Source organism: Arachis hypogaea, chromosome 1 (genome assembly GCF_003086295.3).
Source record: "Arachis hypogaea cultivar Tifrunner chromosome 1, arahy.Tifrunner.gnm2.J5K5, whole genome shotgun sequence".
NCBI lineage: Eukaryota > Viridiplantae > Streptophyta > Magnoliopsida > Fabales > Fabaceae > Arachis > Arachis hypogaea.
In genome coordinates this window covers 28,323,210-28,347,641 of record NC_092036.1, presented here as the reverse complement: position 1 = coordinate 28,347,641, position 24,432 = coordinate 28,323,210, and the positions used below count along the sequence as shown (strand labels likewise).

Sequence of the window (24,432 nt, the reverse complement as noted above, 5' to 3'; positions counted from 1 at the left end):
TTCTTTTCTCTTGATCTTACTAGAAAGCTTTCGATCTTAATTCAATTGATTAGTTGTCTTGGAAAAGAAACTCTCCATAATTGGATCTCCTTTGAACCTTGGAAAAGGGATGAGGAAATCATGCTAGAAATGCTTTCTCATGTTGGACCAAATTGGAGTTTGGATGGATATTGTGACATTTTGTAACGACCCAACTTCCAGAACGTCATGATCGTACCGAAAGTAAGATGTTACCAACCTGTTTTCCTTTATTAACTATTTACTATTGAGCCTTTAGTTCGATATCGCGATTTTGTTTTAGTAAAAATACCAGAAAATTTTGTTTTTATTTATCAAATCATATAGCAAGCATCACCAAGTAATAATAATCACATAATCATTAATAATAATATCTGTCATACAAAAGATTTCAAATAAAACTCACATACAAATCCTATCCCTCTGTATAAAATAAAATGTTAAGCAATAAGAGCGAGGGAACTTCTATGAAAATAACTCGAGTCATAAACTTAACTCATAAATGAGATCTATAATCGCCTGCAGCTTCAAACGGAGTCTTCGAACCTGTGTCACTGAAAGGGTGGAAGATTTTGGGGTGAGAACAAACCACACGTTCTCAGTAGGGAATGGGAATGCCGTAAAAGTAATGATTAACATGCAAATAATTAACTTTGCTTAATAGTCCATCTTTGTCAAACCCTTTGAAATACTTGTCAATCTTACTTTAGTTAAATAATTATTTTCTTTGAATTTATAAACCCAAAACTGATCTCAATTGCAAAACTTGTCATATTAAATACCTTTCAGCCACATAACTGATTCAAAGTCATAACAACAGATATTAATCATCTCTATCCATTCACAAACTACTAGCACAGGTAAGAAACTCAATTCAACACACAAACAAATCACAATAAGACAAACAACACAATCACAAACAGGTAATACAAGCAATGCAACCAAATGCAAATACACAACTAATATGATGCATGTCTGTCCTAAGCAGGCCATGAGCTCACGTGTCGGTTTACACCCTGCAACCCGACATTACCTAGGAACAAGTCCCAGATATGGCTTCCCTTTGTGTCCTTAGTGCATATGTGTCGGTGGTAAAAATACCACTCCGTGACTACCGGCAGTCGGCGCAAAGCCCGACCCCATAATATACGCACAAGGGGAAACAGTGATCCTCAGTTCGTGGGCGTCCCCGAGATCAATTCACAACAATAAAACAGAGATCTTCAGTTCGTGAGTTATTCCCCGAGATCAATACACAATAACATAGTGATCTTCAGTTTGTGGGTTATACCCGAGATCGGCATACAACGATTCATGGGTTATTCCCGTAATCAATGATTATCAGTCCGTGGGTTTTTCCCGCTTATAAAACAAATAACAATTTATGGGTTTCCCCGAGATCAATGATCATTCAGTTCGTGGGTACTTCCCGAATTCAACCAATTATCAGTCCATGGGTGTCCCCCGTAGTTAAACAATTAACAGTTCATGGGGTATTCCCGCCTTTTATCGTTTTTCGTTATCCTTTCTCAACCTCAACAATCCACAAATCAATCTTCATTTCCTCTTTCCCTTTGAATCCTTAACACATATTCCTAAACCTTTCTTAACTTTCTCAAGCATTTGTCTTAATCCTCATTTCAGTTCATAATCTCTACTTTGGCAATCTTGGGTCAAGCCAACTTTAAAACAACTTTTCAGTTTAGTTCTCTATCAAAAGGCTCAAGAAAATTATTTATTTTAAATTCATTAAACTCCTTTCAAAAGATAACCTCTCATTAGAGGTAATCAAATAAAACTCTTTCTTAAGTAAAACCTCAGATTTTACAAAATTCCGGCAGCACCTCCCCTAAAACTCGGGCTTAGCCACCCTTACGGGTCCCAACAAAACAATTTACCAAACTCTCTTCAACCTTTCCAATATCAATTCAACTTTCACCTTATCAATTCGTAACTAACTTTCATTTATCATAGGATTCTTTCAAAATTAAACTCAATAAACTAGTATTCCAAGAAACTTGGTGTTGAGGTAATTTGGTCACAATAAAAACTTGTACCATCTCTCTTAAAATTCTGTTATTGTTTCCTAAGAAAATGCAGAAAAACAGCAGCAAGTAGTAAGTTTGGTAAATTCCTTAAAAATCCAGTTTTCACCCAATGCCTTTCAAAATTCACGATCTCAAACAAGACTCTTTTAGCTTTTTATTGAATCAAATTCCAGATTAATACCATGTCATATGAAAAAGTTATGAAGTGAGAAACACAGCCAGGCCTTTTAGAATTCGGTTTCCAAAATCCAGTGAGTTATCCATACTCTTTTCAACATATCTACTTGGTTAAATAGGATATTGACATGAAATTTAAAATGAAGATTGTGAACACAGGAAGTTTGAAAATGCCGTTGGTTTCAGCTCAAATACTTACCAGAATTGAAAGTTAAGTGAGTTGGAAGTTGGTGCTTCTGCAGTAAAGAAACAGAATTTTCTGCAGAAACCATCAATCTTCAAAAATTCATTTCTCCCAAAATACTCATCAATAAATTCTGAATTTTTTATGAGATGCTCAAAACACAGTAAAGTTTCATGCAAAAATAGTTTCATTCAAGTATATGACCTGGGATGCTCCCAGAAATTGATTCTTTCTACTGTCATGTATGCAGAAATTCTGCCTTAAGCATTTTCAACAACCTTACTTATCAAAAACCACATTTGAACTTATAACCCTTCCAAAATCACACGTTTAACCTCTTTCCAATTATTCAAAATTGTCTTCATTGCCAACACAGCCCAAGAACCCAGAATCAATAATTCACACGATATCAAGTACTTAAGCATCATCAAACCTTTTCTTTTCTACACTATGCCAAGCGTAATTTTCCATATACACTCATCATCATTCAAACACACAATAACTCATCAATTCACACCAGCAAGCTCAGCAACAAAAGTAACACCATTTATTCTATCCCTTACCACATTCAGTACGCACAATCATCAAATCAATCACTTACAACAGTGGAACCGGCCACAATCACAGCCAAGTCAGAATCAATAAATCATGACACAGAGAATTAGTCTAACCATTACAAAATTATTTAGATACTCTTAAAATTTACTATATTATTTCAGAAAATCACAGGTTCTCAAAACAGTTTAATCTCTTAGTCCCAATCCTTCAATAACCACCAAAACCAATCTCAACTAGTTACAAGTAAACTTCACAGCCATTCCCATTCATCAAATATCCCCTTCAACATCAAACAAGTCAATAATTCACTCAAAATCAGAATCTCAACCAATTCATCGCAGAATCAATAATTCAGTCACATTTCACAACCGCATCTAATTTCAATTATAATTCAAAGTAATCACAGCCACATTTAATTCAAATCATAACTCAGAAAAATCACAATAGCTAACCATTCTCAAACACATTTCAAGTCATTCTTATCAATTAAGAAATTCTTAACTATTATTAACCATTTGCACTTATCCAATAACTTTGTAGGCATTCTAAATTAAAAACGTTAAATCCCCTACCTCGACTAGCCGAAATTCGATAATCAAACGCAACAAAGCCTTCTTTTATTTTTAATTCGCAGTGGTAACAGCAACCTTGAACCGAACTAACAGCAGCGGCATTTCTGATCACTTCTCAGCAGCAGCAGTGGCATGAACTAATCAATTCAGAACCAGAATAGCACTCTTGACAAGCACCAACGACCTCGGTGGCAACTGCGGCGGTGCAGAGTAACTCACGGTGATAATTTTGTTTAATACAAAGTCTCAATGACAGGCTTCACAGTAGAGACAAATTGGGCGACAAGGAAGACTCAAAAACAGGGTAAGCTTACCAAAATAGTAGTAGTTCTAACGGTGGTTTCCGATGGCGATGGCGGCGTGCAACTTTACGGTGGACCACACTCGCAGCAGCAATGATAGTCACAGTGCATCCTCTATCTCGCGGTTCTGCCTCCCTTCCTCCACGCCTCTGGTAGCAACGGCCAAGGCTTCAGGGACGACTTCATTCATCACCTCTTCTCTCTCGCATCTTCGGCCTCTCTCACTCTCCTCTGTTCGCAATTCACGGCGGCGATAGAAGCTTCATCGACAGCGACGCAGCAACGGTGAGGGAACACCGATCTCTGACAGCGACGGCAATGCTTCCTGCGATGAGCGCTAGCAGCGACGGCGGCGAAATGGGTTGGGCGCGACGATGATGCTCTTCGCAGCTCCACGAACGGCTTACAGCAAACACAGAAGCGCGGGTAAGGCTGGGCGACGCTAACGATGGTGGCATGGGATCCTCTCGTGCGGCGGTCACGGCGGTCACGACGGCAGCGAAGCAGCAGCATCTTCCCTTTGTCTATGCGTTCCTTTCTTCCGTTCTGTGTGGTGTTATGTTGAAGGAGGGTAAGGGTGCTGTTAGGGTCAGTGAATTAGGGAATTTAGGGTTTCCAATTTGGGAATTTAGGTTTAGGAATTAGGATTTTATAAAAGAATATGGATAGATATGAATAAATATTTTGATAAAATTGGAGGATAGGATAATTTTAAAATCAAATGTACTCTATTAAAAATATTTAGAAACATTATTTATCAACATATTGCTAAGTTCAATCAATTATTTTTAATTTACATTAAAAAATGAACAAGTTAATTATATTTTGTAAAGTACAATTTAAATTCAAATATCAATTTTCTAGATTAAATCATACAAATCTCTATTATTTTTCTATCTTCCCGAAACTTTAATTTCAATTTATAAAGTAATTAATCATAATAAAAATTGTACATAAACATTAATTGACTTAAACTTAAAGTATTTATAAATATCAATCTAATCATTTCTAATAAAATAATTTCTAGGAGTTCAAATTAATAACATAATTCATTCAAAATAGGATTTATTTAAATTAAATTATACAATTCTTTCTTATTTTTCATTTATCAAAATTATAATTTCAATTATACCAAATATCTAATAAAGATTATATAAGAATTCTAATTAATTTAAACTCCAATTATGATGAAACTCCATTTAATTACCTTTAGTAAAATAATTTTCTTAAAATAAATCACAAATAACTAATTATTTGATTTTCAAAAACTAGGGTTGTTACACATTTAATCCTCCCAACACTTTGATTTGGAAATACATGTGGTATAATCAGTGACCACACTTTCATCTCTTCCCATGAGCAATTAAATCAAGGAATTGGGCAATTGTTCAAGCTTAGAGAGATTGGATTGCCAAGGAATTGGGATCCAATCACTTAAGATTGCCAAGGAGATTAATGAATGCATTGATTGAGGAAGATATGAGAATGAACTTGATCCGGAGAATGCAACATCTCCTGAACCCAATGATCTCCCCATTTCTGATCTTACCCATTCTATTTACTTTCTGCCATTTAATTTCCTGCTCATTATCCCAACTCCCCATTTAAGATTCTGCACTTTAATTTCTGTTATTTACTTTCTAGTCATTTAAATTCCTGCATCTCAATCTCAATTCTGTTTAGCTTAACTAGCATATTCTTCTAACTAAAGTTGCTTGACCAATCAATCCCTGTGGGATTCGACCTCACTCTATTGTGAGTTTTACTTGACAACAATTCGGTATACTTGCCGAAGGAAAATTTGTTGAGAGACAAGTTTTCATGCATCAATAAGGCACCCCTAAGAGCTTATTCATCCAAGCATATCCCTTGCACATGGACACCACAGACACATGCCTCAATATTCAAACCCTTGGTGCCTAGCATTATGTCTTATTGTTTTTCTTTCTTTTTCAAACTCTTATTGTTTTTTTCTTCTCTTATTGGGATCTTATTGTTTGGTTAGTCTCATAGAATGTGTTTCAAGCATGTGGTTTAGAGCATATAGTTGCCTCTATACCTTATAGGTGAACCAACTTAGCTTACCAATGACCATACCACAAACTTTCAGAATCTTCTTCACAAGATAACTCCACTCTTGTTTTTCATAACATTTTCTTTTTAATTGACTTAGAATGGCAAGCGTACATATAAGCAAGATGAAAATGAAAGCTAGGGCCTAGACTAACACACTTAGACCTAAGCAACTAAAGCTTTAAAATAGAACTAAAAATTCCTAAGCTACTATGGAAGCATGTTCTATTTCATACATGATTTTCCTTATTTAAAACATGCAAAAGATAAAACAAGGAAGGAACTCCACTACCTTTTACTTATCGGAATGCTCATGTCCTCTCCCATGTTTGTCTTCTTTATGTCCACTTGCACTTCCTTGCATCTGATTCATCCTTAGATGATGATGTATGGTTCCTTCCTGAGAATGATTGACCTCCTGTAAAACCATTGGAAGTTGCTTGTTTCCCCAATAACTTAGAAAGTGGTTAGCATGCATGTATGCCTGTGAATTCTTTTTTTTAACTTAGTTTGGGGTCTAAACACCAAACTTAGCTCTTTGCCTAATGCAACAAATTGAATACATGTAGAAACCTCATGTGCTTTTATTTAGAATGCATTAAAAATTAAACATTCATCAAGTAGTTTCTCTGTTTGTTAGAGCAGATGCTTTATCAATGAAGGGTTGCAATGCACTCTTCAGGGTGAGTCTTTTGGTGGAACACCAAACTTAGAGTCTCATATTCACCCTTGGAAGGTTTTGGTGTGCAACACCAAACTTAGCTCCTCACAATACAGAGAGTTCTACTTGAGTCCTTTATTAAGACAATAATGAAAAGAGACTACCTCATGTTAGGTTGCCTCCCAACAGAGCGCTTTTTTAGCGTCGCTAGCTCAACGGTGGTTTCTCTAGTTGAGATTATACTTCTATTTTGGTTCTTCCCCCATGCTACCTAAGTAGTGCTTGATTCTTTGCCCATTCACAGTGAATGTCCTCTTTGAGCTTTCTTCCATGATTTCTATGTGTCCATAAGGTGAGACTTTTGTGACTAGAAAGGGCCCGGACCATCTTGATTTGAGTTTCCCAGGAAATAGTTTCAGTTTGGAGTTGTAGAGAAGCACATGTTGTCCTTCTTCGAAACTTCTTGGTGCCAGGTTGAGATCATGTCTCCTTTTTGCTTTTTCCTTATAGATCTTGGTGTTTTCATAGACTTGAGACCTAAACTCTTCCAGTTCTTGCAGCTGTAAGATCCTCTTTTCACTAGCAGCAGTGCTATCCAGGTTTAGTATCTTGAGAGCCCAAAAGGCCTTGTGCTCCAGCTCTAATGGTAAGTGACAGGCCTTTCCATACACCAGTTGATATGGGGACATCCCAATTGGTGTTTTGAAGGCTGTCCTGTATGCCCAAAGAGCATCATCTAACTTTTTTGTCCAGTCCTTTCTTGATGCCCCCACAGTCTTTTCCAAGATCCTTTTTAACTCTCTGTTGGATATCTCAGTTTGCCCACTTGTTTGGGGATGATAAGGTGTGGCAACCTTATGCTTCACCCCATACCTTAGGAGTAGGGTCTCCAATGGTCTATTGCAGAAATGACTCCCTCCGTCACTGATGAGAGCTCGTGGGACTCCAAATTTGGTGAAGATATTCTTTCTAAGAAAGTTTATGACCACCTTATTGTCATTTGTTGGGGTTGCCACGGCCTCTACCCACTTAGATACATAGTCCAATGCCACCAAGATATATTTGTTCGAATATGAGGTTGGGAATGGTCCCATGAAGTCGATTCCCCATACATCGAACAGTTCAAGTTCTAGAATGTATTGTTGTGGCATCTGATTTCTCTTGGGCAGATTTTCAGCCCTTTGGCATTCATTTCAGCTCCTTACCATTTCCTTAGCATCCTTGAAGATAGTGGGCCAGAAAAACCCACATTGCAGTACCTTTGCTGCGGTTCTTTCTCCTCCAAAATGACCTCCATAGCTAGCGCTAATGACAACTCCACAAGACCTCCCGTCCTTCTTCTTCTGAAATGCAACTCCTAAGGATTCCATCTGAGCATTTCTTGAAGAGATAAGATTTATCCCAAATGAAATACTTAGCATCATTGATGAGTTTTCTTCTTTGATGTTTGTTGATCCTAGGGGGTAGGTCACCAGCTGCTTTAAAATTGGCAATATCTGCAAACCAGGGTGCTTTGTGAACCAACATTAATTGCTCATCTGGGAAGAACTCATTTACACTTGCATCATGTGTAACATCTTTCTCACAAGGGATTCTGGATAGATGATCTGCTACCTTGTTCTCCACACCCTTTTTGTCTCTAATCTCAATGTTGAATTCCTGCAACAATAAGATCCATCTGATTAGTCTTGGTTTTGACTCCTGTTTGGCAAATAGATATTTGAGTGCTGTGTGATCAGTGAAAACAATAACTTTAGAACCAATGAGGTATGATCTAAATTTGTCAAATGAAAAAACTATTGCCAGCAACTCCTTTTCGGTAGTGGTATAATTTCGTTGAGTGTCATTGAGGACCTTGCTGGCATAGTATATGACATGCACCAAATTTTCTTTTCTCTGTCCTAACACTGCCCCAACTGCGAAATCAGATGCATCACACATCAGTTTAAATGGCAAATTCCAATCAGGTGGGGGTGATGATAGGAGCTGAGGATAGCTTCTTTTTCAAGTTTTCAAATGCGAGCATGCACTTCTCATCAAAGATCAATGGTGTATCAGACATAAGGAGATTGCTTAAGGGTTGGCTATTTTTGAAAAGTCTTTAATAAATCTTTTGTAGAAGCCAGCATGCCCCAAAAAGCTTCTAATTGCCTTAACATCACTTGGTGGAGGTAATTTTTCAATTAGCTACACCTTAGCTCTGTCCACCTCAATACCTTGGTTAGAAACTCTATGGCCAAGGACTATTCCATCTGTCACTATAAAATGGCATTTTCCCAATTTAAGACCAAATTGATCTCTTGACATCTTTTTAATACCAAGGCAAGATGATTTAGGCAATTAGAAAAGGAATCTCTGAATACTGAGAAGTCATCCATAAAGACTTCAATGTACTTCTCTATCATATCTGAGAAGATGGAAAGCATCCAGCGTTGAAAAGTTGCTGGCGCATTACATAGCCCAAATGGCATACGCCTATAGGCAAACACCCCATATGGGCAAGTAAATGATGTTTTCTCCTGGTCTCTTGGTTCAACCACTATTTGGTTATATCCTGAATAACCATCTAGAAAACAATAGTATGCGTGTCCTGCAAGTCTTTCTAGCATCTGGTCCATGAAGGGAAGTGGGAAATGATCTTTTCTTGTGGATTCATTGAGCTTGCTGTAATCAATACACATCCTCCATCCTATGACAGTTTTTGTAGGGATTAGCTCATTCCTTTCATTGGGTACCATAGTGATTCCTCCTTTCTTGGGGACCACTTGGACAAGGCTGACCCATGGGCTATCCGAAATTGGGTAGATTACTCCTCCCTACCACAGCTTCATGACTTCTTTCTGTACCACTTCCTTCATAATCGGATTCAGCCTCCTTTGGGGTTGAATGGAAGGTTTGGCATCATCTTCCAATAATATCTTATGCATGCATATGGCTGAACTGATTCCCTTCAAGTCAGCAAGTGTCCATTCAATGGCATCCTTATGCTTTTGTAAGACTTGAAGTAATTCTTCCTCCTGTTTGTAGCTGAGGGCTGAATTTATGATCACTGGATAGCTTTCATTCTCTCCTAAGTATGCATACTTGAGAGTGGGTGGTAGTGCCTTTAATTCAAGTTTGGGTGCTTCTTTTCTTTTATCCTTCCCCGCTAGTGTGCCATGAACATGAGTTTCAGCTGTTGCAACCTCTTCGCTTGATGCTGACTCTTCTTCTTCTGTTAACCCTTTAAGTTCTTCTTCTTCAAGAGTCTCTTGCACCACAGCATCCACTGAGTCCAACCTCATACACTCTCCCAGTGAGTCTTGTGGGTAACTCATGGCCTTGAACACATTGTATATCATTTTCTCCTTATGTAGTCTAAGGACAAGTTCACCCTTTTGGACATCAATGATGGCTCCAGCGGTGGCTAAGAATGGCCTTTCCAAGATGATAGAGGTCTTAGCTCCTTCCTCCATATCCAACACTACGAAGTCTGCTAGAAAGATAAAGTTTCCTACCTTTACCAACAAGTCTTTCACTATTCCGTGAGGAAATTTGAATGACCGGTCTGCTAGTTGTAGGGCCATTCTTGTTGGTTTGGCCTCCTCAATCCTCATCTTTCACATCATTGCTAAAGACATCAGATTTATGCTTGCCCCTAAATCACATAAATCCTTCTCCACAGTTATTTCCCCTATGATACAAGGGATTTGGAAACTCCCAGGATCCTTTAATTTCTGAGGTATTTTGTGCTGGATGATGGCACTGCATTCTTCGGTGAGTATCACAGTTTTGTTGTTCTTCCAGCTTCTCTTCTTGGTCATTAACTCCTTCAAGAACTTGGCATAGAGCGGCATTTGCTCTATTGCTTCAGCAAAGGGTATGTTGATCTGTAATTTCTTGAAGATTTCCAAGAACCTTGAGAATTGGTTGTCCTCTCCTTTCTTCTTTAATTGCTGGGGGTATGGGGCTTTTGGGAAGCCTGGTTTCAGCACTTTTCCCTCTTACTAGGGCTTAGGGGTGGAGACTTGTATTTCCTCTTGTCCCTTTTTCTTTCTCATCTGAGTTTTTCTCTTGTGGTTTTTTGTAGGTCTCCCTCAATTCCTTTCCATTTCTGAGAGTGATAGCCTGACACTCCTCCCTTGGAGTTGGATTAGTGTTACTGTGGATGTTGTGGCTAGGGGCTTGCTTGAATAAGTAGCCAATTTGTGTTTCAAGTTTCTTGATGGCAGCCTCTTGATTCTGCATATTGGATTGCACTTCTTCCCGGAAAACTTTACTGTCTTGAATTTCCTTACACATTCTTTCAAGTAGAGTCTCAATTTCAGAAAGTCTATCCTCGGTTGGTGATGGTGGGTTGAGATTAGGTGGCTGAGAAGGGTGATTAGGTGAATGTTGATAGGATCTCTAGGAGGCATGTTGGTGAATTGTATTGTTATTAGGATTGTGATTGTGGCGTCTCTGGTCCTGGCCTTGGTCTTGTTGATTTTCCCACCCAAAGTTAGGGTGGTTTCTCCAACCAGAATTATAATTTTTTGAGTATGGATCATGGGTCTGTCTGGGTGAGTTTCTGATGAGCGGATAATTTATACGCTTTTTGGCATGGTTTTTAGGTAGTTTTTAGTATGATCTAGTTACTTTTAGGGATGTTTTCATTAGTATTTATGCTAAATTTACATTTCTAGACTTTACTATGAGTTTGTGTGTTTTTCTGTGATTTCAAGTATTTTCTGGCTGAAATTGAGGGACCTGAGCAAAACTCTGATAGGAGGCTGACAAAGGACTGTTGATGTTGTTGGAATCTAACCTCCCTGCACTTAAAATGAATTTTCTAGAGCTACAGAACTCCAAATGGCGCGCTCTCAACGGCGTTAGAAAGTAGACATCCAGAGCTTTCCAGCAATATATAATAGTCTATACTTTATTCGTACTTAGATGACGTAAACTGGCACTCAACGGAAGTTCTATGCTGTATTCTGGAGTCAAATGCCAGAAACACGTCACGAACCAGAGTTGAACGCCCAAAACACGTTACAACTTGGCATTCAACTCCAAGAGAAGCCTCAGCTCGTGGATTGATCAAGCTCAGCCCACGCACACACCAAGTGGGCCCTGGAAGTGAATTTATGCATCAATTACTTACCTCTGTAAATCCTAGTAGCTAGTTTAGTATAAATAGAACTTTTTACTATTCTATTAGATATCTTTGATTGTATTATTCGATCTCTGGACGCCTAGTCCTTAGACCTTCATGGGGGCTGGCCATTCAGCCATGCCTGGACCTTTCACTTATGTATTTTCAACGGTGGAGTTTCTACACACCATAGATTAAGGGTGTGGAGCTCTGCTGTACCTCAAGTTTTAATGCAATTACTATTATTTTCTATCCAATTCGATTTATTCCTGTTCTAAGATATTCGTTGCACTTCAACTTGATGAATGTGATGATCCATGACACTCATCATCATTCTAACCTATGAATGCGCGTGATTGACAACCACTTTCGTTCTACCTTAGACCGGGCACATATCTCTTGGATGCCTTAATCAGAATCTTCATGGTATAAGCTACAATTGATGGCGGCATTCATGGGAATCCGGAAAGTCTAACCTTGTCTGTGGTATTCCGAGTAGGATTTTGAGATTGAATGACTATGACGAGCTTCAAACTCCTGAAGGCTGGGCGTTAGTGACAGACGCAAAAGAATCACTGGATTCTATTCCAACCTGATTGAGAACCGACAGATGATTAGCCGTGCTGTGACAGAGCATTTGGACCTTTTTTACTGAGAGGATGGGATGTAGCCATTGACAACAGTGATGTCCTACATACAGCTTGCCATGGAAAGGAGTAAGAAGGATTGGATGAATGTAATAAGAAAGTAGAGATTCGGAAGGAACACAGCACCTCCATGCACCTATCTGAAATTCCCACCATTGGATTACATGAGTAACTTTATCTTTATCTCCTGTTTATTTTATTTATCTTTTAATTATCTAATCCAATCACATTTGAATCCGCCTGACTGGGATTTACAAGATGACCATAGCTTGCTTCATACCAACAATCTCTGTGGGATCGACCCTTACTCACATAAGGTTTATTACTTGGACGACCCAGTACACTTGCTGGTTAGTTGAACGGAGTTGTGGAAAGGAAGTGCTGAGTTAATAGATGCACATACCAAAGAGCCATTAGTGATGATCACAATTTTGTCCACCAGTTTCTAACATAGTTTGCTTGTTCCCAGTCACCTTCTTCTCCCACATTCACTCCTTCTTGAGCTGGTGATGAGGTGATGATTGCTGCGATTTGGTTTTCTTCTACCTTCTTGGTAAGATCTGCTAGCTGCTTGGTGATCATCTTGTTTTGAGCCAGCAATGCATCCATGTGGTTCAACTCTATTACTCCTCGAGTGTTACTTCTTTCAGAAGCATAGAAGTAGTCATTCTCAGCGACAGTCTCAATGACATCTATAGCTTCTTCAATGGTTTTCTTCTTGTTTAGAGAGCCCCCTGATGAATGGTCTACCTTCTTTGACTCATAAGAAAGACCTTCATAGAAGATGTGTAGTTGAACCCATTCATTGAACATGTCTGGTGGACATCTTCTTGTTATGTCTTTAAACCTCTCCCATGCCTCATAGAGAGTCTCACCATCGTGTTGCCTGAAAGTTTGTACCTCAACTCTCAGCCTATTAATTCTTTGAGGAGGGTAGAATCTTGCCAAAAATTTGTTCACCACATCTTCCCAATTTGTTAAGCTCTCCTTCGGAAAGGATTACAGCCACTTAGATACTTTGTCCCTGAGTGAGAAAGGAAACAAAAGCAATCTATAGACATCTGGATGAACACCATTAGACTTCACAGTGTCACATATTCTTAGGAAGGTGGTTAGATGTTGATTGGGGTCTTCTTGGGCACTTCCTCCAAATGAACAATTGTTCTGAACAAAGGTGATGAGTTGGGGCTTTAATTCAAAGTTGTTGGCATGTATGGTGGGCTTTGGGATGCTACTTCCATAATTTCCTGGGTTTAGATTGATGTAAGAGCCTAGAACTCTCCTTTCTTGCCCAGCATGATTCACAGGGCCTTCTCTGGCATGGTTGTGAGCTTCTCCTTCATGGTTGTTTTCCAAGTTCTCCTCCATGTTTATTTCAAAGTACTCTTCCTCTTCCTCAGCACCAACAACTCTTTTTACTCTTGCTTCCCTCCTTGATCTATGGAGGGTCCTCTTAGGTTCTGAATCAAAGGAAGTTGAAGCTCCGCCTCTTCTTTCTGTCATACAACTAACAGAGCACACAGCAAGAAATAAAATGAAATGATTATTCTTGTTAGAGTGGCTGTTAGTGTGAGTGGTACAAATTGTCAAATAGTTAGTGGGTTAGTGAGCAGAATTGTAGATAATAACAAAGAAAAACGAAAACAACGAGGGGTGAGGGGATGAGGAAGAAACTAATTAACTGAAGGTAAATGACTAGATAAAATAAACAAACAAAATAAAAATGCTCAATCTAGTGAACTTCCAACTTAATCATTGTTGATACAAAATCAATCCCCAGCAACGGCGCCATAAACTTAATGCACGAAAACTTGTCTCTCAACAAATTTTTCTTCGACAAGTATACCGAATTATCGTCAAGTAAAAACTCACAATAGAGTGAGGTCGAATCCCACAGGGATTGATTGGTCAAGCAACTTTAGTTGGAAGAGTGTGCTAGTTGAGCTAAACAGAATGTAGTTGATATTGTAGGAAATTAAATGGCGGGAGAGTAAATTATAGAAAATAAAGTGCAGAATCTTAAATGGGGATTTGGGGAGATGAACATGGAAATAAATGGCAGAAAGTAAAGAGAATGGGTAAGATCAAAAATGGGGGATTCATTGGGCTCAGGAGATGTTGCATTCTCCGGATCAAATTCATTCTCATCTCTTCCTCAATCAAGGTATTCATTGATCTCCTTGGCAATCTTATGTGCTTGGATCCCAATTCCTTGGCAATCCAATCTCTCTAAGCTTGAACAAGTGCCCAATTCCTTGATTTAATTGCTCATAGGAAGAGATGAAGTGTGGTCACTAATTATACCACATGTATTTCCAAATCAAAGTGTTGAGAGGATTACATGTCACTATATCTGCCCAAACCCCAATTTGGTCCAACATGGGAAAGCATTTTTAGCATGATCTCCTCATCCCTTTTCCAAGGCTCAGAGGAGATCCAATTATGGAGAGTTTCTTTTCCAAGACAACTAACCAATTGAATTAAGATCGAAAGCTTTCTAGTAAATCAAGAGAAAAGAAAGAGGTAGAAGAATGAGAACTATAATTGATCCATCAAATTACAACAGAGCTCCCTAACCCAATGAAAGGGGTTTAGTTGTTCATAGCTCTGGAAATGGAAAATGGCAGTGAAGAATACATGCTAAACTAGAAAATGCAGAAAAGTAAATATACAGAGGGTAGTTCTCCAAAGTGCCAAGCTTCTCTATAATTCAAAACTACTCCTATATATATTACTCTTCTTGATCTTCTAGCGAGTTCTTCAAGTCTTGGATATGGGCCTTAGATCTTGAGTTGAAGCAGTTACAATCTTCAGTGGGCTCAGCTTGCAGAAAAGTGTGAGTTAGGCATGGGCATTAGTTAGGACGTTAGTGGTGTTAACGTTAAGTGAAAATGTGGGTTCGAGAACGTTAGTGACAATCACCTTTTTCACTAATGTTCCAACCCCAAATGATCCACGTTAACTTCAACGTTAGTGGCACTAACGTGACCACTACCGTTGCCTCTTTGTCCTTCGCAAACGTTATTGGGGATCACCTTTTCCAATAACGTTGCATTGTGCCCCCTTTCCCTACGTTAGAGTTCACGTTAGTATAACTAACGTGACTCTTAACGTAGGCATGCCGAAGCTTCGAGAGCGTTAGTGACACTTTCCTTTGTCACTAACACTCCAAACACCCATCCTTCCCACGTTAGAGCTCACGTTAATTGGATTAATGTGGCCACTAACGTGGTAGTGAATGCCATCTCCAACGTTAGTGACAAAGGTGAGTGCCACTAACGTTGGCTCATCATGCTTTGCTCCACGTTATTTCTCACGTTAGTGGTCTTAACGTGACCACTAACGTGGACAATGTTGGCTTAATCCAACGTTAGTGCAAAGGTAAGTGTTACTAACGTTGGCGTTGTCTTCCTCTTCCACGTTAGAGTTCACGTTAACTAAGTTAACGTGACTCTTAACGTGGCCAATTGCCAATTTGGAGCAATAGTGGTATTCACTTTTACCACTAATACTGGAGCTCCCTTTTCCTCCACGTTAACTACCACGTTAATGTAGTTAACATGGCAATTAACATGGGCTATGATGGCTTCGAAGACGTTATTGGCGATCACTTTTCTCATTAACGTTGCAAGCTCATTCCCATTCCACGTTAGTGGTCACGTTAATTAGTTTAACGTGGCTACTAACGTGGTTCTTCCTTGCTTCTTTTGTCCTGAAATCAAGCAAATAAAGTGCATCAAAGCTCTAGTCTAAGTCATGAGATTATGCATCAACAATTTGTCATTCAATCCTTGCATAATCCTTATGAAATCATATAAAATTCACAATAGTTGCTTGAATCAAGGTGTAAATGTAATTTCATCCAAAACTTGCTTATTTCCTAAGAAAATGCATGAAACTACCCTAAAACAGTAAAGAAAAGGTTAGTGAAACTGGCCTAGATGCCCTGGCATCAATAGACCAAATGCTAGAAAGACTAGCAGGTCATGACTATTACTGCTTTCTGGATGGCTACTCAGGCTACAACCAGATTATAGTAGAACCCCAAGATAAAGAGAAAACAGCATTCACATGTCCATCTAGAGTATTTGCCTACAGAAGGATGCCATTTGGTCTGTGTAATGCACCAGCAACCTTTCAGAGATGCATGCTCTCTATTTTCTCTGATATGGTAGAAAAATTTCTAGAAGTCTTCATAGACGACTTCTCAGTATTTGGAGATTCATTCAGCTCCTGCCTTGACTATCTAGCACTTGCCCTGAAAAGGTGCCAAGAGACCAACCGGGTTTTAAACTGGGAGAAATGTCACTTTATGGTGACTGAAGAAATTGTCCTTAGACACAAAATTTTGAACAAGGGGATAGAGGTGGATCAAGCCAAGGTAGAGGTAATTGAAAAATTACCACCACCTACCAATGTTAAGGCAATCAGAAGCTTTTTGGGACATGCAGGATTCTATAGGAGGTTTATAAAGGATTTTTCAAAAATTGTAAAACCCCTAAGCAACCTGTTAGTTGCTGACACGCCATTTATCTTTGACACAGAGTGTCTGCAAGCTTTTGAGACTTTGAAAGCTAAGTTAGTCACAGCACCTGTCATATCTGCACCAGACTGGACATTACCATTTGAATTAATGTATGATGCCAGTGACCATGCTATTGGTGCAGTATTAGGACAGAGGCATAATAAGCTTCTGCACGTCATTTACTATGCTAGCCATGTTCTAAATGATGCACAGAAGAATTACACAACCACAGAAAAAGAGCTGCTTGCAGTGGTTTATGCCATTGACAAGTTTAGATCCTATCTAGTAGGATCAAAAGTGATTATGTATACTGACCATGCTACTCTTAAATATCTACTCACAAAGCAAGATTCAAAACCCAGGCTCATAAGATGGGTGTTGCTTCTGCAAGAGTTTGATATCGAAATAAGAGACAGAAAAGGGACAGAGAATCAAGTAGCAGACCTCCTGTCCTGGATAGATCCAGTAGAAGGGATATCTCTCCCCCTCACTGAGATCTCTGAAACCTTTCTGGATGAGCAACTCTTTGCCATTCAGGAAGTGCCATGGTTTGCAGACATTGCGAACTATAAAGCTGCAAGATTCATTCCCAAGGAGTTTAGCAGGCAACAAAAGAAAAAACTACTTTCTGATGCGAAGTATTACTTGTGGGATGAACCATATCTCTTCAAGAGATGTGCAGACAGACCAATCCGTAGGTGCATACCTAGAGAAGAGGCACAGAAGATCCTATGGCATTGCCATGGATCACAATATAGAGGACATTTCGGAGGTGAGCGAACAACCACCAAAGTCCTCCAATGTGGCTTCTACTGGCCTACAATCTATAGAGACTCCCAAGATTTTGTACGTAACTGTGACAGTTGCCAGTGAGCTGGTAATCTGCCTCATGGTTATGCCATGCCTCAACAAGGAATCTTAGAGATTGAGTTGTTTGATGTATGGGGTATTGACTTCATGGGGCCTTTCCCACCATCACACTCAAACACTTACTTTCTGGTGGCAGTAGACTATGTATCTAAATGGGTGGAGGAAATTGCAACACCCACTAATGATACTAAGACAATACTGAAGTTCCTCCAGAAACATATCTTTAGCAGATTTGGTGTCCCTAGAGCTCTAATCAGTGATGGAGGCACTCATTTCTGCAATAAACAGCTTTATACTGCCATGGTCCGATATGGAATTAGCCACAAGGTGGCAACTCCATATCATCCACAGACCAATGGGTAAGCTGAAGTCTCTAATAGAAAACTAAAAAGAATCTTGGAACGGACTGTAATTGCTTGAAGAAAGGATTGGGCAAAGAACTTGGATGATGCTCTATGGGCATACAGAACAGCATTCAAGACTCCTATATGAACCTCTCCATACCAGCTTGTGTATGGAAAGGCCTGTCACCTGCCTGTGGAATTAGAGCATAAAGCTTACTGGGCAACCAGATTCCTAAACCTTGATGCCAAATTAGCCGGAGAGAAAAGATTGCTCCAACTGAATGAGCTAGAGGAATTCAGACTCAATGCTTTTGAAAATGCCAAAATTTACGATGAGAAAGCAAAGAGATGGCATGATAAGAACCTGTCATCTAGAGTCTTTGAGCCAGGATAAAAGGTTCTGCTGTTTAACTCTAGGCTCAGGCTATTCCCTGGGAAACTAAAATCCCAGTGGAGAGGACCATATGTGATTACAGGCGTGTCATCATATGGATATGTAGAGCTTCAGGATATTGATTCTGACAAAAAGTTTATTATTAATGGATAGAGATTCAAACATTATCTTGAAAGCAATTTTGAGCAATAATGCTCAAAACTGAGACTAGATTAAAGCTCAATAAGGTCCAGCTAAAGACAATAAAGAAGCGCTTGGTGGGAGGCAACCCAGCCATTACTACAGTTTATTTGTTATTTAAATAATAAATAGGAGTTTAATAAATTATCATCATAACTAATTCTTATTTGTAGGAGTTCACAGAGTTACAGAAGGATTCAGAGCAGAGAGCAGAGAAAAGAAGCTCACTGGCACAAAAATGCCAGTAAGAGGCACTTTTGGGCGTTAAACGCCAGAACTGTAGCATCTTGGGCGTTTAGAAAAATGCCTAGTGATAAAGACTTTCTGGCGTTTAACGCCAGCCAGGGTACCTGGCTGGGCGTTAAATGCCCAAAACAAGCAGCAATTGGGCGTTAAACGCCTAAAACAAGCAGTGTTTGGGCATTTAACGCCAGGAATGTGGAGGAGAGGTAATTTTGTTTTCCAAATCAATTTTTTTTATGTTTTCATCCATAATTTCTTGCATAAACATATTACAAATCGTCAATCTTTCAATTTCAAATTTCAAAAATAATTCTTAATCCTAAAAATCTTTTCTTCTTCTCAAAATCTTTTTCAAAATACATATATCATTTTAATTTCTTTTCAAATCTTTTTCAAAATTCATATATCTTTCTAATATCTTTTCAAATCTTTTTTTCAACTCATCATACTATCTTTTCAAATTTAGATTTATCTTTTTCAAAACTCTCTCTTATCTATTCAATTTTAAAATTACATCTTTTGCATATCATAATTATCTTTTACAAATCATATCTTATATCATATCTTTTTCAAAAATTTTCGAACCCACCCCTCCCTTTTAAATTAACATTCGGCCACCCCCTCTCCTCCACAATTCAAATTTGGCTCTCCTCCTTCTCTTCTCTTTTCCTTTTTTTTTTGTTTGAGGACAAGCAAACCTCTAAGTTTGGTGTGTTGTGCGTGATCACTGAGCTAAGACTCACTAAGATCATGGCTTCTAAGGAAAAATAAACCATTTCAAGAGGCAAGAAAGAGAATAGTCCAAGACCACTTTGGAATCAAAAGAGGTTCTTAACCAAGGAACATTTGGACCATTACGACAAAATAATGGGTCTAAGGTCAGTGATCCCGGAGGTTAAATTCGATCTGAAAAAAGACGAATATCCGGAGATCCAAGAGCAAATTCGAAATAAAGGCTGGGAAATTCTAGCTAATCCTGAGACAAAGGTGGGTAAAAACATGGTTCAGGAATTCTACTCAAATCTGTGGCAAACAGAGAGGCAGAGAATGACTGGAACCGCTTTCTATACCTTTTGAACCATGGTCAGAAGGAAGATGATTTACTTCCACCTTGACAAAATAAGAGAGGTCTTCAAGCTGCCTCAACTACAAGATGATCTAGAATCCTTTAATAGGAGAATGGTGTGTGATGATAAGCGCTTGGACCAAATTCTAGAGGACATATACATCCCTGGAACCAAGTGGACAACTAGCACAAAAGGTGTTCCAAACCAACTCAAGAGAGGGGATCTCAAACCAGTTGCTAGGGGCTGGTTGGATTTCATTGGACGTTCCATACTGCCTACCAGCAACCGCTCCGAAGTCACTATCAAGAGAGCAGTGATGATCCATTGTATTATGCAAGGAAACGAAGTGGAGATTCATCAACTAATTTCTTGTGAGCTATACACAATTGCAAATAAGAACTCCAAGGACGCCAAATTGGCTTACCCAAACTTGATTTCTCTGCTATGTAAAGAGGCTGGGGTGAAGATTGGAGTAGATGAGTTCATCCTAATTGAACATCCAATCACCAAGAAGTCAATGGAGGGACAACAAGTACAAGAAAACTCCATCAAAAAGAGGGCGCAGAAGTTCCTCCCAGAAATCCCTCAGATTGACTACTACACCCGCTTAGAAGCATCTGTCACCAAGCTGCAAGAAATAATGGATCAACTTAAGGAAGAACAGCAGAATCAAAATAGTATAATCTACAAACTGCTTAAGGAACAGGAGAAGCAAGAGGTGAACTACAGGAGCTGAAGCGCCAGAAGCTTTCTCTTGAAGGTCCAGACAACCCACAAATTGAAGGAGCATCCATCTCCCTAAATAAAGGTTGTTGAGTCCTAATCTTAACTCTGTGATAACTTCTACTATTAGAAATCTATTTTATGAGTCATATGAGTAGTAGTAGTTAATATTTTTATTTTTATTTTTATCATCTCCAAGTAAGCTATAATTTATTTTTCTCATCATCATTGAACATGAATGAAATAGCAGATATTTTTAGAATAAGGAGGTAACTTTTTCGAGTTCTTAAAAGAAAAATTCTAATTATTTATATGTGGTGGCAATACTTTTTTTTTGAAAGAGTACTTAAACAGTGCATATTTTTTTATCTTGTTGTTTATGAATGTTAAAACTGTTGGCTCTTGAAAGAAATGTTATTGATAATCTGAAAAATCATAAAATTGATTCTTGAAGCAAGAAAAAGCAGTGAAAAAAAAAAAGCCAATAGCCCTTAAAACCAAAAGGCAAGGGTAAAAAGGATCCAAGGCTTTGAGCATCAATGGATAGGAGAGCCTAAAGGAATAAAATCCTGGCCTACGCGGCTGAACCCAATTGTCCCTAACCATGTGCTTGTGGCATGCAAGTCCAAGTGAAAAGCTTGAGACTGAGTGGTTAAAGTTGTGATCTAAAAGAGTGTGCTTAAGAACTCTGGACACCTATAATTGGGGGCTTTGGCAAAGCCGAGTCATAATCTGAAAAGGTTCACCCAGTTACATGTCTGTAGCATTTATGTATCCGGTGGTAATATTGGAAGACAAAGTGCTTAGGGCCACGGCCAAGACTCATAAAAGTAGCTGTGTTAAAGAATCAACATACTAAACTAGGAGAATCAATAACACTATCTGAATTCTGAGTTCCTACGGATGCCAATCATTCTAAACTTCAAAGGATGAAGTGAGGTGCTAAGACTATTCAGAAGGAAAAAGCTACTAGTCCCACTCATCTTATTAGAATTTGAGCTTCATATAAAACTCTGAAATTGCCTCTTGATTTTCTTTCTATCCTATTTTATTTATCTAGTTACTTGGGGACAAGCAATAGTTTAAGTTTGGTGTTGTGATGAGCGGATATTTTATACGCTTATTGGGGTGTTTTCACTTAGTTTTTAGTAGGATCTAGCTACTTTTTAGTACATTTTTATTAGTTTCTATGCAAAAATCACATTTCTGGACTTTACTATGAGTTTGTGTGTTTTTCTGTGATTTCAGATATTTTCTGGCTGAAATTAAGGGACCTGAGCAAAAATCTGATTTAGAGGCTGAAAAAGGACTGCAGATGTTGTTGGATTCTGACCTCCCTGCACTCGAAATGGAATTTTTGGAGCTACAGGAGTCCAAATAGTGCGCTCCCAATTGCGTTGGAACTTAGACATCCAGGGCTTTCTAGTAATATATAATAGTTCATACTTTGCCCAAGTTTAGAAGACGCAAACTGGCGTTCAACACTAGCTTTCTGCCATATTCTTGCATTAAATGCCAGAAACAAGTTACAAACCAGAGTTAAACGCCAAAAATAGGTTACAAACTGGCATTTAACTCCAAGAATAGCATATGCACGTGAAAGCTTCAATGCTTAGCCCAAGCACACACCAAGTGGGCCCCAGAAGTGGATTTCTGCACTATCTATCTTAGTTTACTCATTTTCTGTAAACCTAGGTTACTAGTTGAGTATAAAAACTACTTTTAGAGATTTATTTTGGACCTCATGACATTTTTTTTACATCTGAATTTGTATCTTTGACAGCATGAGTCTCTAAACCCCATGGTTGGGGGTGAGGAGCTCTGCTGTGTCTCGATGAATTAATGCAATTATTTCTGTTTTCTATTCAATCACGCTTGTTTCTACTCTAAGATGTTCATTCGTGCTTCAACTGATGAATGTGATGATCTGTGACATTCATCACCATTCTCAACCTATGAATGCATGCTTGACAACCACTTCCATTCTACCTTAGATTGAATGGATGTCTCTTGGGTTCCTGGCTCATGAGTTTGACTGCCTCTCCTGACAACAGAGCATTCAAATCCGTGAGATTTGAATCTTCGTGGTATAAGCTTGAATCAATTGGCAGCATTCTTGAGATCCAGAAAATCTAAACCTTGTCTGTGGTATTCCGAGTAGGATCCGGGAAGGGATGACTGTGACGAGCTTCAAACACATGAATGTTGGGTGTGGTGACAGACGCAAAAGGATCAATAGATCCTATTCCAACATTAGTGAGAACCAACATATGATTAGCCATGTACATGGACCCTTTTCACTGAGAGGATGGCTGGTAGCCATTGATAATGGTGATCCACCAATATACAGCTTGCCATGGAAGGAGACCTGCGTGCGTGAAGAAGAAGATAGTAGGAAAGCAGAAATTCAAAGGACAGAGCATCTCCAAAACTCCAACCCATTCTCCATTACTGCGTAACAAGGATTGATTTCATGCTCTTTCACTTTTCACAATTAAAATTAAGAACCACTATTGATATCCTGAATAAGAATAATAAGATAACCACAGCTTGCTTCAAGTCGGCAATCTCTGTGGGATCGACCCTTACTCACGTAAGCTATTACTTGGACGACCCAATGCACTTGCTGGTTAGTTGTGCGGAATTACATAGTGTGAGTGTAATTTTCGTGCACCACTCACCTCCTCTCTCTTCTCATTCTTCTACTCCTTTTTCTCTGACACATCAAGGAGTCTATATACTGTGACATAGAGGATTCCACTACTCACTTTTGTTCTCTTCTTTTTCATATAAGCAGAAATAGGGATAAAAACATTCTTGTTGAAGCTGATCCCTGAACCTGAAAGGACTCTGAAGAAGAAGCTTAGAGAAGCTAAAGCACAACACTCCGTAGAGGACCTTACAGAGAATTTTGAAAAAGAAGCAGACATGGCAGCCGAACCCCACAACAATGCTCGAGATGCAAGGAAGATGCTTAGTGATTATACTGCACCAACTTCCAACTTCTATGGAAGAAGCATCTCAATTCCTGCCATTGGAGCAAACAACTTTGAGCTTAAGCCTCAATTAGTTTCTCTAATACAGCAGAATTGCAAGTTTCATGGACTTCCATCGGAAGATCCTCATCAGTTCTTAGCTGAATTCTTCCAGATCTGTGATACTGTCAAGACCAATGGGGTTGATCCCGAGGTCTACAAACTTAGGCTTTTCCCTTTTGCTATAAGAGACAGAGCTAGGACATGGTTAGACTCACAACCTAGAGAAAGCCTGAACTCTTGGGAAAAGTTGGTCAATGCTTCCTTGACCAAATTCATTCCACCTCAAAAGATGAGCAAGCTTAGAGTGGAAGTCCAAACCTTCAGACAGAAGGAAGGTGAATCCCTCTATGAAGCTTGGGAAAGATACAAGCAATTAACCAAAAGGCGTCCTTTTGACATGCTTCTAGAATGGAGCATCATATGTATATTCTATGATGGTCTGTCTGAATTGTCCAAGATGTCATTGGACCATTCTGCTGGTGGATCTCTTCATTTGAAAACCCCTGTAGAAGCCAAGGAGCTCATTGAGATGGTTGCAAATAACCAGATCATGTACACTTCTGAAAGAAATCCTGTGAATAATGGGATGACTCAGAAGAAAAGAGTTTTTGAGATTGATATTCTGAATGTCATATTAGCTCAAAACAAAATATTGACTCAGCAAGTCAATATGATTTCTCAGAATCTGACTGGAT

At 38.9% G+C, this 24,432-nt stretch overlaps 1 long non-coding RNA gene and 1 other non-coding gene across 2 annotated transcripts; both read right to left on the bottom strand.

The window, feature by feature from the left end:
* Positions 1-359: 359 nt before the first annotated feature.
* On the bottom strand, positions 360-4,495 carry LOC112801109 (uncharacterized). The gene is made up of 3 exons (XR_003201754.3): positions 3,872-4,495; positions 3,558-3,752; positions 360-572 (listed from the first exon to the last, which is right to left on the bottom strand). It is a non-coding gene; the product is annotated as an uncharacterized lncRNA (long non-coding RNA).
* A 19,537-nt stretch (positions 4,496-24,032) lies between these two features.
* Positions 24,033-24,140, bottom strand: LOC112713325 (small nucleolar RNA R71). The gene has a single exon (XR_003158303.1). It is a non-coding gene; the product is annotated as a small nucleolar RNA R71 (small nucleolar RNA).
* Positions 24,141-24,432: the final 292 nt, after the last annotated feature.